This window comes from Lissotriton vulgaris, chromosome 6 (assembly GCF_964263255.1).
Source record: "Lissotriton vulgaris chromosome 6, aLisVul1.2, whole genome shotgun sequence".
In the NCBI taxonomy this organism is placed as follows: domain Eukaryota; kingdom Metazoa; phylum Chordata; class Amphibia; order Caudata; family Salamandridae; genus Lissotriton; species Lissotriton vulgaris.
Genome location: NC_141694.1, coordinates 1386901856 through 1386914964, shown reverse-complemented (window position 1 = coordinate 1386914964; position 13109 = coordinate 1386901856). Strand labels below are relative to the sequence as shown.

Sequence of the window (13109 nt, the reverse complement as noted above, 5' to 3'; positions counted from 1 at the left end):
GCTTCCATTGTACTGCTCTGAAGCTGACTTGTTTCCTTCCAATAGCAAGAAATGCATGCCACAAGGAAAAAAACATTTTGAAGAATCTAAAATATTTAGATCAGGTAAAGTTTGACTCGAATGTCTGCTCGGATGTCAAACAATTTAATTAAGGATGGCATGTTCTTATCTATTGGGAAGGTATCTGATGTGGAATTCATTTTGCAAGTATTTAATCTGCAATGCACATCAACTCCTCAAGATACTCTAAATAGAATCAGATATGACTATACAGAGCTGTCTGGGTTTGAAATTGTTTGGTTCAAGGAATGGGGCCAGTCAGGTCTTGAAATATCCATTAAAGGGACCGCATAATTATAAATAATATCCAACAGGGTATAAATCATGAATCTGGGTCACAAAAACATTAGTAATCTACAATTAAATGTATGTGTGGGCGGAAGGTAGGCCTGTTTACATAATTTACAAAAATCCACAACTGAAACAGTTCAAGTGTATGCCTGCTGTAAGAAACCGCAGTCATTTTGATAAAGTGTATTTTTCCACATGTAAAAAAAAAAATATTTTAACTTTTGAAATATTTTTCTTTTGGTTGAAAATATGTTTCCCTTACATGTTTCTCGTTGGTACAGGCCTCAGTAAAAATAGGGAGCACTTTAAACTTTTTTTAGCAGCATGTCCATTGACATTATGGTACAAGTAATGCTTAGGGCAACTTATACCCACAGAAATGCAATTGAACTTGACATTGAATACCCATTGAGTTAAATTGACAACTCCTCTTATCCACACATGAAAACGCCGGCTAAATTTATGAGTGTGTTTGTCAGACACACATACACTCTTATTTTCAAAAATTGCCACATGTACTAACACATTGTAATTCAGGTGAAACTTACACATGCATTGGATACACCTGTATCTAAGTATAAGTCTGACTACACCTGAAAATATCCTTTAACATCAAAGGTGTTACTTTGTAAAAACCGAAGGTTTAAGTCATATTAACAATTACGTCTGTTTCATATCTGGTTTTACAATTTTTCTCAGATTTTGCTAAACATTTTTGGCTTACTATAAATTAAAAAATATAATAAGCCTAATTAGTTGTTCCAATCGCTTAATTTTAGCCTGTAGTTGCCAGTGGGGGCCACCCGCACTCATTTTTGGGGACTAGCACAAGGCTAGTGGTTCCATAGGTGCAAAGGAACTGCCTGTTGTCACTTGTCCCTGAGGTGCCCTTAGCAGAATACTTGTACACCGAGTGTGTCCAAGCCCTTTCCACTGGCTACCAACCCTGAATACTTGGATCAAGGGAGTATATCCTCAAGCTGAACATACTTCCATAGTGGGGAAGGCTCCAGCATCCCTTAGGGCAGGCACTCTCCTCCCATTGATACTATGGGCCATATTTAACAAAAAGTAACGCAGTGTAGCACAGCAAGTAACCTTATCCGATGCTTTACAGTGAAAGGGCAGAAATGTGCCGTATTTATTACAATAGGCGCTTTACTGCCTTTCACCATCGCTGGCGCCCAAAGGGCTGTCTTGCGCCAATGCAGGCACCCTTGCTCTATGATGCAAAGGTGCCTGCATTGCACCTTCCTGCACAAAATCAATCCCCTGAGCCATTTTCCCTTTTCTATGTGTGCTGCAGCACACATAAAAAGAATACGCAATGAGGAGAAATAAAGATATTTCCCATTGTTACTCCTCACCCGGGAAAGCATAGCATTTTGGCACATTCTCAGATCTACAAGTAATGGCAAGTCTGGGAATGTGCCAAAATCCATGGATGTTGCATTGGAACACCCACGTAATGGCCATGGAACACCTCCTTGGGGCAGAGTAACTCAACTAAGTGATTTGCGCTGCACTGTGTTGCTTTACTCTGGATTTATTAAGCCACTCAGGTCCATGCAAAGCGGCCTTGCGTGGCTTGATAATTTGCATTTTGGAGTTGCATCACGCATGCACCACACTAAGTGGTGCAAAAGTGAGGCATCCCCTTGATAAATAGGGCTCTAACGTCCTGCATGAATCACATTATATTAGGGTGATTGTGCTTCAGAGCATCTGGGACCCTCTCCCAAATGTCCATAGCTGCTAGATTAGGAGCAAACAGTCCCTCTTGGGTACCTTCACCTACATGTAACATGTGTGCTTTCATGGGGGTAGAGACTGAGCTCAATGGCAAGGCAGCCATTTTTGATGTTCTGGTAATTGAAAAACAAGGCGCTGGAGATGTCTTGGGCAATTCTTTAATTGCCCCAGACTTGGTGCCAGGTTCAGAAACCTTTATGGCTTGAACAATGTCAGCTGTGTTAACCGGAGCAGAGGCTACACATCGGTCTCAGAGTGGGACTGGCATCAACTCTAATTTGCAGGGACCAGGACAAGGTAGTTTGCAGGAAAGGACAGAACTGTGGGAAGGCAATGGCTGGGGATTTCTGATCCAGATAGAGGGGAGGATGAAGCTGCTGAGGAGGACTAATTGCTGGAATCTGGGTTGCTTTCAGGGCTGCAGGGTTTGTTAGCTGCTGGGAGCCTTAACCGGGAAGATGTCCCTAACGTACAGGATGAGTGCCCTATGCATCTGGGCCTTCGGAAGGAAGCCCAGGAAGAGGTCGGCAAAGGAGTGGTCAGGAAACACTGTGTTGGGTGGGAGGATGAGCTACTTTATAGTGAACCGGTAAATCCTGAGCCAGAAACTAGTGAGAGGTGAATAGTTCCATTAGTGCGGGGGCACTTCCTGTTGTTACTTGCCCATGAAGTGCCCTTAGCTGGACACTTTGGGATTAGAAAAACCCAGGATAGGATAGGTTGGACCATCTGTTCTACTGGCCAGAGAGGCACGGAGACACATAGTGCAGTTCTGTAGAACCTGTCCCACTTGCCAGATAAGCGGCAAGGCAGAAAGAAGGATTTTGGCATCGTTAGTGCCTCTACCATTGGAAGTGTTCAATTTGAGCGGGTGAGAATAGAAATAGTTTGTCCATTCAACACTCACCCCCCCAGTCAGGCAACATGTATATCTTGGTTGTGGTAATCATGCCACCAGATACCCTGAAACTGAAACTCTGAGGATCATGACTGCAGAGGTGGTAGCAAGAGCTCTCGTGTGCAGCCACGGTCGGTAGTGGGAGTACCTGCCGGGCGGTGACGTCGAGAGGAGGAGGGTCAGGGTGGGGGGTAGTTATCTATAGATTACAGGTAAGTAAACATATAAATAAATAAACCAAATTTTGTTGCATGCACTGCATCCCCAAGTGCGATGCAGTGCATGCAACGAAATTCGTTTTATTTATTTATATGTTTACTTACCTGTAAACCTCCGTAATCCATAGAATACTACCGCCCACTCTGCCCCTCCCCACGTCACCGCCCGGCAGGTACTCCCACTACAGACCGCAGTGTCTTGTGTGGTTCTTTCATAGGGTCAGATTTCCAAGGATTCTCCGTGGCATGCTATTCACAAACCAATGGTTTGGTGAAGCGGTTTAAGAAAACACTGGAGAGCATAATGGAAACTCTACCACAGAATCTCAGGAGGAAGATGAATCTTCTTCTGCCATGTCTCATATCTAACTACCAAGAGATTCTGCATAAGGGAGTTGGGATCACTCCCTTTGTCAGACATGGGTGGGAAGGAACCTCAGAGTCTCCATAGAAGGATATGGTGGACTATGTGATTGGCCTCAGGAAGTTGATGGTGCAATACATGAGTCAAGCAAAGGAAAACCTTTAGGCCATCCAAGAGCGGAAGAAGGAATTATACAACTAGAAAGCTACGCTGAGTGGATATCAGGAAGGCCAGTAGATGTTTGTGCTAAAGCCTACTTGACCAAGGGCTTTGGAGGACAAATGGTGTGCAAAGTAGTTTTCTGAGGTTACCCACTTGGTGGACACAGGTGCCACAAGGGAACCCAAAAGTGTGTTCCATGTGAACAGACTGAAGCCTTAACCCTGAAGAGAGTATTATGCAAATGTCAAGGCTACGGACGAAGAAGTGAGGCTGAGAGTGAACCTCTTCCTGACTTGCTGCATAGGGACCTGAAGGAAAGAACTGTTGAAGGGGTTCTGTACGTTCCTGAGTCAATACCTGAAAAGCAGAGAGAGCAGAGAGATGTTGGGAAGATTTGCCAATTTTTTCTCACTGACTCCAGGGCTGACACCTGTGTGTGTGCATGACATTGACACAGGTGACAGTCTGCTCCTGCCACTTTTAAGTGCCTGGCAAACCATGTTCTTGCAGTGTTGGAAGAGTCCTGTGTGGCCGACCTGTATGAAATTGCAGTGTTCAGCAATTCATGGAAGGACTGCATAAGGCAACTCGAGCAGTTATTGGCTAGTATACAGAAGGCAAAAATTGGCCATCAAGGGAACTAAGTGTCAGGTAGGCAGCCCCATAGCCTTTCTTGGGCACGAAGTGAGGAACGAGAAGATTCACCCATGGGACACCAAGATTCAGTTTGTGATGGAGTGGGAAGTGCCTACCACCCAGACTAAAGTGAGTGCCTTTTTAGGACTCACTAGGTATTACAGGAATTTTGTGTCAATTTATGGCAGTATCATTGCCCCATTGACTGCTTTGACCTCTAGGAAGAAGCCCAGGAAAGTAATATGGACTGAAGAATGTAGGAAAACATTTGATGAACTGAAGAAGGCACTATGCACTGCACTGTGAAGAATGTCAGAAAACATTTGAGGAACTGAAGAAGGCACTATGCACTTCGCTGTGAAGAATGTCAGGAAACATTTGAGGAAGTGAAGAAGGCGCTATGCAATGCACTGGTACTGAAAGCACGTGACTACAGTCAGCCTTTCGTTGTACAGATGGGTACCTCTGACAACGAGCTTAGAGAGGTGTTAGCTCAACTAGATGACAAAGGTAGAGAGCATCCAATAGCCTCTATTAGTAGAAGATTCCTACCCGGATATTAGAACTGGGCGACTATTGATAAGGAGTGCTTTGCCACAGTGTGGGCCTTGCGTAAGTTCTGCCCATGTTTGTTTGGCACTAAATGTGTGGTGCAAACAGATTTAAGTCACTGAACTGGTTGATGGCTATAAAGAGAGAGACTCCAATGTTGTTGAAATGATCTATTTGTTTGCAAGGGTTAGACTTTGTAGTGGAGCACAGAACTAGATTGAGTCACAGGAATGCCAATGAACTTTCCATGTGGTTTTACCAATCTGACCACCTAGTCTCTCCAGATTAGGTGTTGCTTCGGGGTGTTCTGATCTAGAGTGGGGTCTGTTGGAATGGAAAAGTCCTCTGCATGGTAATGGATGTGTACCCCTGCCCTGAGTGTCCAACTCTACTGCTCTCTGCAAACTTAATGCTGATTTTTGTTGTCATCGGTAAACAAAGATCATGCGTGAGCACCTTGACATAGGCCTGTCTCCTGGATTGCAGTCTTGTTCGACTAGGAGGGGTGCCCAAAGCGCTACTCTCATAGTGGTGGAAGACTACCGCTTCACCAGGAGTTAAGAAGCATGAGTGCGGTGGTAGCTGCTTACAGTGTCAGTACGAGTGAACAGGACCTTTTTAAACTGTGTCTCTTGAGTGAGGCCTACAGGCTCACTCACCTTTCTCAATTTCTGCTGCTGTGTGCTTGACTCGACCCTTGGCCTACATCAGTTGGATGTAAAGTGCTGTGCAGTGCTGGAGTGGTGACTCTGCCCCGCTAGCATGTGTGCCTGGGAAGGGTACAGAACGGACAAAGCATGATTGATCAAAGCATGCATGGTAAACGCATGTACTGGTTGTATATATACCTGTGCGGAGTACAGCACATGAAGGGTGTAGTGTTGTGCGGCACGCACATGGTGAATGCATGTGCTGGCTATACGTGTGCCTGCAAGTGACACAATAGAGAAAGGCTACAGTACTTAGCAGGACGCGCTGCGAGAATGTGTGTGCTAAAAGAATATTTGCGTGGGATGGCACAATACATGGAGGTAACAGTGTTGGACAGTGTGTGCGCTTTATACATACAATGAGTCCCAGAGTTCCAGCAACAGTAGATTACATTGAAGATCCAGAGTTGCATTTTGGAAAGCCTGACCTGCCTGGTGAGGGCAAGAGGAGGTAGAGGAATCCCCCCAGACAGAATTGTGTATTGCTGCATTCCTGTGAGTTGGGTGGGGACACACTGGAGAAGGGAAAGAGAGACTCCTCCTGTACACTAAAAAGGATGCTCTTTGATTCAGTGAGAGATCACAATGAAGGGGCCTGTACACATCTCAGAGATGGGGCTGATAAGGGAATCATAAAGAGTAAGGCTGGGAGCATGTGATTAACCTCATCATCTGTGGCTGACATCCAGGTTTGAACTCTAGTCACTTTCATGGCCTGCGTTGTGGCACTATCAGCTTCATCGCAGTCTCTCCTGGTATGACAACAGATGGCTTTTCAAGGGGAAGATGCACCTGTCACATCAGGAGAGACTCTGAAGTAGACCGAACCCTGGGTCAACAGGACCAAAATGCCTCAACCACCACGGTTGGACCCAGCAACCCCCGCATGGCCCTTGTCCCTCTGGAAGGGGTCCTGACACCAGTTAACTAAGTAATTGTTCTTCCAAGTTATTAGTGATGAAAAGTGTACTTAGCAGAATATAAATCTATTTAAGTCGTTTTAAATTTCATAATATTGTACTTGTCAGCATCATTTCATAATGTCTGTTTGAGCCTTTCTTACACAGTTCTGTGGCACATTGCTCGTCGCGTGCAAGGTGGATCAATGGGTTTCCCCATGCATGGACACTTCTAAAATGTCTCTTGGTAACTCACAGATTCAAAGATTCAACACCCAACCCTTCTAAGAAGTAAGTATGGTAAATATTGTTTCGTTGCCTAATAGGAAATTAAGCAGTTTTTCAACAATGTGGCTGGGGCGGAGGCCAAAATTCACTAGCTAATAAGCATGCGCACACACAACATAAACTTGTCAACATCAGTTTTTTTCAAGTGGGCAAAATGTAGGCCCTGCAAACAACTGCATGAAAGCCTAACCAGAGCTATCAGCGAATATATGTGCACACATCATGTACAGTTTTGAGCAAAAAAGGGGTAGGATTCTGGCAGAACTCCTCTCATAAGGAAGTACATCTATTTTACACAAAGGAAGGCCATGTTTGACTAATCAAGTTATTTAACACTTTGAAAATAATTTTCCGGCGTTGAATACTATTGAGTGCAAATGTCAATTTATGTTCCAAGGTAAATACCACTGTTGAGATATTATAAGAGTCGTTCTTTATTTGACTACATGTTGAATTAGCTATGTTTTTAATTTCCTGAGTACACTGTTCTAAGCTATGCCTTTGACAAGTGGTATGCATTTTGGCCATAGTTTGCAGATGAACGACCTTGAAAAGCGGCTGAACGCTGTTGGAAAAAAAAATGTTCCACGTTTTCCGTGCCCTCATGTTGTATACATTGATGGAATATCATTTTTAAGTTTTCTCTGCAATTTCATTTTAGAAGTTTATGCAAAACAATTTAACCAACGGGGTTCCACACTCTCTCTGCAAGACAGTAGACTTCTATGCAGACGTTTTTGGCATTGTAGACATGTACACAAACATTCGAGGTAACCAAAAAGATATAACCATAACATCTGGAGCAGTGCCCCTATAAAAGCACCTTGTATCTCAATGGGGGACTGATTTTTTAGGAGACAGAGAGCAGAGAACCCACAGAAGCTCTGAACCTGACATGCTGCATTCTTAAACAAGACCCCTTGTGCTCTCTGTAAGAAGGTATATAGGGAAGTAGGAATTGAGCACACATTTGTTATGAATGCCTTTTCCTTCCTTGGCAGAATGTTTATTTTATATTATTGCTATGATGTGTATTAATTTAGGATATGAGAAAGTACTATTGGCCTGCTTCACAAACTGCACTTTGTAGTACATTTTGAAGTACTACAATAGTACTCTAATACTTGCTAAAACTGCTATTCACAAACTGCACTTTTATAGTAACTTACACTTTTGAGTACGCTTACTACTTTTCGATCTTCACAAACTGCACGTTTGTAGATACATGCGCTTTTGTAGTAACTTACACTTTTGAAGTAAGTCACCAACTCCATTAATTTCTGTGGGAGGGTGTTGCAGTACCATTGGTTGGCCTTGTGTACTACTGGATTTACCGTAGAAGTGTAAGTTACTACAAAAGTGTATGTTACTGAAAAGTAGGAGACTTACTCAAAAGTGTAAGTTGTCTTTGTGAATCAGGTCTTATTTGTTTTCTATACTCAGTGCTTATTATTGTATCCCATTTTGGCTGCAGCTTTGTTGGCAATGAGTATTCTCTGTCATTTAGAATCCATTATTTTATTATATAACAGACAACTGTAATTTAGAAAGTGTAAGAACTGTAGCAGCGCATTCTTTTGTGTCCGGAGTCCACGCTACCTCAGACTAAATGCTATGATCAGGACTGTTGCCCAATAATTTACTCTGAACCACAGATATTCAGTGCCAGAGAAGGCAGGACATTTCCATTAACCAACCTTATTTCGTTTGCACCATAGGGTTCTGGTAAGTGTTAGGAAATATGGAGGTATGACAGGATGGAGGGAGACCACTGTCCAGCATTAGAGATGGGCTGCCACTGACTGTTTTCTGTTGTACATCTGATTGGCTTAAGTAAATGTATACACCCCACTTGATGTGCTGCCATAGGAATTAGACTCATTTTTCAACTAAACATTGCTCTAAGATTTTTCCTTATGCTTCTTCAAGAAGAGTAAAAGTGAATATTCCCTAAGCCTCAGATGGCATGAATGAAGATCTGAGGATGGGCCCTGCACAGCTCATCCTAATGATTTTGGATTTAATGCTGGGTAGGATAGAGGCCAGCTAGCCTCTCACCACTCATGGGCAATGGATCGTATGGTGCAGCAGTGCCAGTGAATATTAAAGGGGTGTATGTGGCAAGCTTCTCCATGTTCACAGGTGGCTTGCCATACAATATTGTACTCTGAAAAAGTCTGTTTACCTTTTATGAATAGTGCACACATTCCATGACCACCCCCTTTTGTACCACTGTAAACAAAAGCATGACAGCACGTCTCCGCAATACTTATGTTTGCACATACCTTTCCCGATCTTAAGCAGGGTCATTACTATAGGAGATATTTGGAGGTTTGTTCCGCTCCTGGCTCGGATCAAGTGGGGTGCAGTTCTGTTGGAGAAGGTTGACTTTTCTATTGAAGATTCTCAAAAACACAAAGCAAAGTAATGGCATTAATCTTACTGTGCACCAGCTACTAATCACAATGGTAGGTCACATGCTAACCCTCCTCAGCCGCGTGCTGTAGCTATGCCTGCTTCCCAGTGACAATCTATAGAAGAACCAGACGCTCTGTGGTTAGTTTTGTAATATTTTACCCAAGAATGAACACCCAAATTTTCACTCTGGACCGTCTACATTTTCAGGTGAGTGACTGTAACCAAAGACATGACCTTATGGCATAACCTGTAGATAGTGTCCCTTCATATATGATTCTGCCAGGCAAGGAGCTGTTAAAGATGGAACAATGACTTGCACATATGACCCTTATTTGGGTGTCAGCTTGATGCAGTTGAGATGCTTTGACTGTGATAAAACTTGAGTCGCAGGTATTATCATGCGCCCTAATATATCTTTTGACTAAAAGTGGAAAAAACACCTCCACTGTAAAAATGTGTGGTAGAGTATATGCATTGGTAATGACAAGCAGCAATCCACCCATATCAAGGGATATTTCACACTAAACCAAGGTTAAAGGAAGAAATTGTTTAAATGCACATTTTCTCGTTTAAAAGTTAATGGACATCTTGAAAAGTCCTTAAATAATTTAAGTGTTTAGAGACAGTGGGATTTAAAACAGGGGAAGCCAAAAAACCATAGATTAAACGATGGGAATCCGTAAATTTTTGATTACTCTGACCATTTAGTCTGTACTGCAGCCATGTCTACCATAATCTTAATGAAGATGATTGGCAGGCTAACCTTATGCATCACTCCAAGGACTATAGAGTCAATGACTCAGCTTATACAGATGCGCCTGCTTGTGTTGTGACATTTTATTGACCTCGAGTATTGCGATAGTGCAGAGTTTGCGGTTTTTGTTGGTAATGTGGGAAATCATGCTGCTTTGGAACAAGAGGCTGCCTTGTTGCTGCATTCATGTCAAGGACTTTTTTACCACTGTCTCTATTTGGTAGACCACTCACACAAATGCAGAACACAGGAAAGGACATATATGTATTTTGATAGCATATCATCAGGAAATTAAGGAAATTCACTTAAAGGCACTGGCTGACTGGATATTTTGGTTACAGGCTTAGCAGAAGTGTTGGAGTATATCATTAATACTGTAGCGTATACCATGTTTGGTGATGGTGCCTTATGTGGTTCCAACTTACATGTTACATGGCATCTATCGCGGAGAAACATGGGGTTGCTGTGGTGACTTACGCGGATGATACTCAGGTGGCTGTAGCTCTTTCTCAGCCAGCTGAGCAGGCAGCTAGTCAGTTTACATCCTGCCTGCAAGACCTGGCTAATTGGATGTCAAACAACTGTCTCAGATTAAATGGAGACAAGACGGAGGTGCTTATTGTAGGCAAGTCTCCGTCTGTTTGGACATCCGCATGGTGGCCCCAGACCTTGGGCCCCTTACCTCAACCTAAAGATCAGGTCAAGAACTTGGGTATTTGGATGGACTCAAAACTATCTTTTGAGTATCACACTAGACGTGTAGCCGGTACTTGCATTGGCATTCTCCGTTGCCTGAGAAAGACACTCAACCTGCTCCCAGTGTCAGCAAGGAGGGCCCTGGTCCATGCCCTGGTGACTTCCAGGCTAGACTACGGGAATGCCTTATATTTGGGAGCTAACGTGAGATGTCTTCAACGTTTGCAAGGTATTCAAAATGCTGCTGCACGCCTAGTGCTGGCGCTGCCAAAAAGATCTTCCACCAAAAAGGTATTGGGGACGCTGCACTGGCTTCCAATTAAAGAGCGTGTCCAGTATAAATCTTGTGTATAGGCCATCGGATCGCTCACGGTAAGGGCCCTAGCTTCCTGAGGAATTTGCTCACATTGTATAAACCAACTAGGCCCCTCCGGTCGGAGGGCACTGGGCTAATGTGTATTCCGAAGACATGCAGGGCCAGGATGGGCAGCAGATCCTTCCGCCTTCTGGCAGCACGGAGTTGGAACACTCTTCCTCTCAGACTCCGGATGGAGCCGTCCGAAAAAGTCTTCCGCAAGGAACTCAAGACATATCTGTTCCCCAAATATTAAACTGCTTTTCTTCAAGCTGTACTAGGGATCATTCTGGCCACTATTAGCGCGGGGACACACTGGCTAGTGTAACCAGGCACTTTATAAGCTCAGTATTATTATTATTTTATTATTATTGCACATAAGTTGTTTGGAATGTGCTGGTTTGTATTGGGAAAGATGTTGGAGGTGGTGAGCAAGACAGACGGAGGTTGATGCTGTTCCGGCTGCTCCCGTTTATCAATAAGCCTTATTTATAGACTTGGACTGTGTTGGAACATCACTACAAATTCCATCTAACAAATTCTTTGACAGTGGTTTAGTTGGGTGGGAGCTCATGGCCTCAAACGTTTACCACAGATAACATGAATACGTAGCTAATAACACCAAAGTCACCATCACAAATAGTATCTCTAATTACACCCTAAACATCACAAACAAAATCACAATTCCAAAGTCCAGATCTGATGGTCATATAAAGACTGGAGGACCACTTTAACATGTAGAAAGTTGTGACTGCCAACAGAACGGATTGAGATCAGTAGGTAAGCCACGAACCTTTACAGTTTGGAGAGTGCAGGTACATAGGCTTGTGCATGGCTCACAAAGTGGGAAATGTGCAGTATAAGGGTTCAAAAAGATACTGACCAAAGAAGCATCAGAATCAATACACTGCCAACTTGACCACATAGAGATACAATAGCTGCCAAAGTACAGACACCTACAGCAAGGCAGCAGATACTTTCTGATTTTTTAAAGCTGGGCTGTGAGTGAACTCGATGGTGTATTGGCTGGTAAAGGGCCGGCTTTATCACAGTTGGCACCCCGTGCAACACATATTTTGGGCACTCCCATGCTCCGTGACCTCCTCCTCGAATTCTCTCACTACCACCAAGCAAAAGTGCTCCTCATCTCTCCAATCATAAGTTATTACTAAACACAGCTCCCTCGCTGAGGTCAGCACCCCCCTCCACAGATTAGCGTCCAGTGCAGCAGCACAGGTCACACTGTCCTAAAGACCGCCCTGAGTTGGGATGTTTGCTTCTATCTGGAAATAGAGAGGATAACGTTACAAAACCTAGCAGTGGCAAGAAGTGTTTTAGAGACTGACGAGCCATATTTATTTAATTTATACATTTAATTTATTTTTTTGAATTTTTATGTCAGCGCACAGCTACCCAAGAGGGTTTGCCGGCACTGGACAAGAACAGCAGAGAAGTAGAACAGTCTATTGGCTGAAAAGCCATGTTTTCAAGGATCTGCGAAATGAAAGAAGATTGGGTTGCAGACGGAGAGGCAATGGCAGGGTGTTCCATAGGGTGGGGCCCAAGTAGGCAAAAGAGCGCCCCCCCCCCCACCATACGAGAAAGCTTGATTTTTGGGATTCCAAATTTTTCTTGGGTAAAGGATCTAAGACTACGGGAGGGAACATAAGGGCACACTAAAAGTTGCAAATAGCTGGGTGACTTTGAATGCTTAATGCGGAACATGTAGGTTAGGGCTTTGAATTTGACCTGATTTTCCACAGGCAGCCAATGGAGGTCAGCCAGCAGTCTGGTTATGGGAGTAAATTTGGGAGCGCGGCAGAGTAGTCTAGCCGCGGAGTTTTGAACTTGCTGTGGTTTTCGTATGCATGCAGTGCCAATTAGGACAGTCAAACAGTATGGAGTTTTATACTAGCGATTTGCTGAGCTAGTGAGGTGGGTGTGTGGAATGTTTGAAGCTAAGTATGTGGGTGAGGATATTTTAGATGTGTACTGGGCTAAAGAGCGCAGTAGAAAGAATCTAGGAGAGTGAGGCGGATAAACAGCAGATGGGTAT

The 13109-nt window shown here is 43.7% G+C and overlaps 1 long non-coding RNA gene across 1 annotated transcript in view; it reads right to left on the bottom strand.

Annotated features, from left to right (window-relative positions):
* LOC147708903 (uncharacterized) overlaps positions 1 to 13109 on the bottom strand; it is a 110601-nt gene that overhangs the window by 32412 nt on the left and 65080 nt on the right. Inside the window, exon 8 of the long non-coding RNA XR_015296663.1 lies at positions 9116 to 9223. This is a non-coding gene — a long non-coding RNA (uncharacterized LOC147708903). The remainder of the gene's footprint in view (positions 1 to 9115; positions 9224 to 13109) is intronic.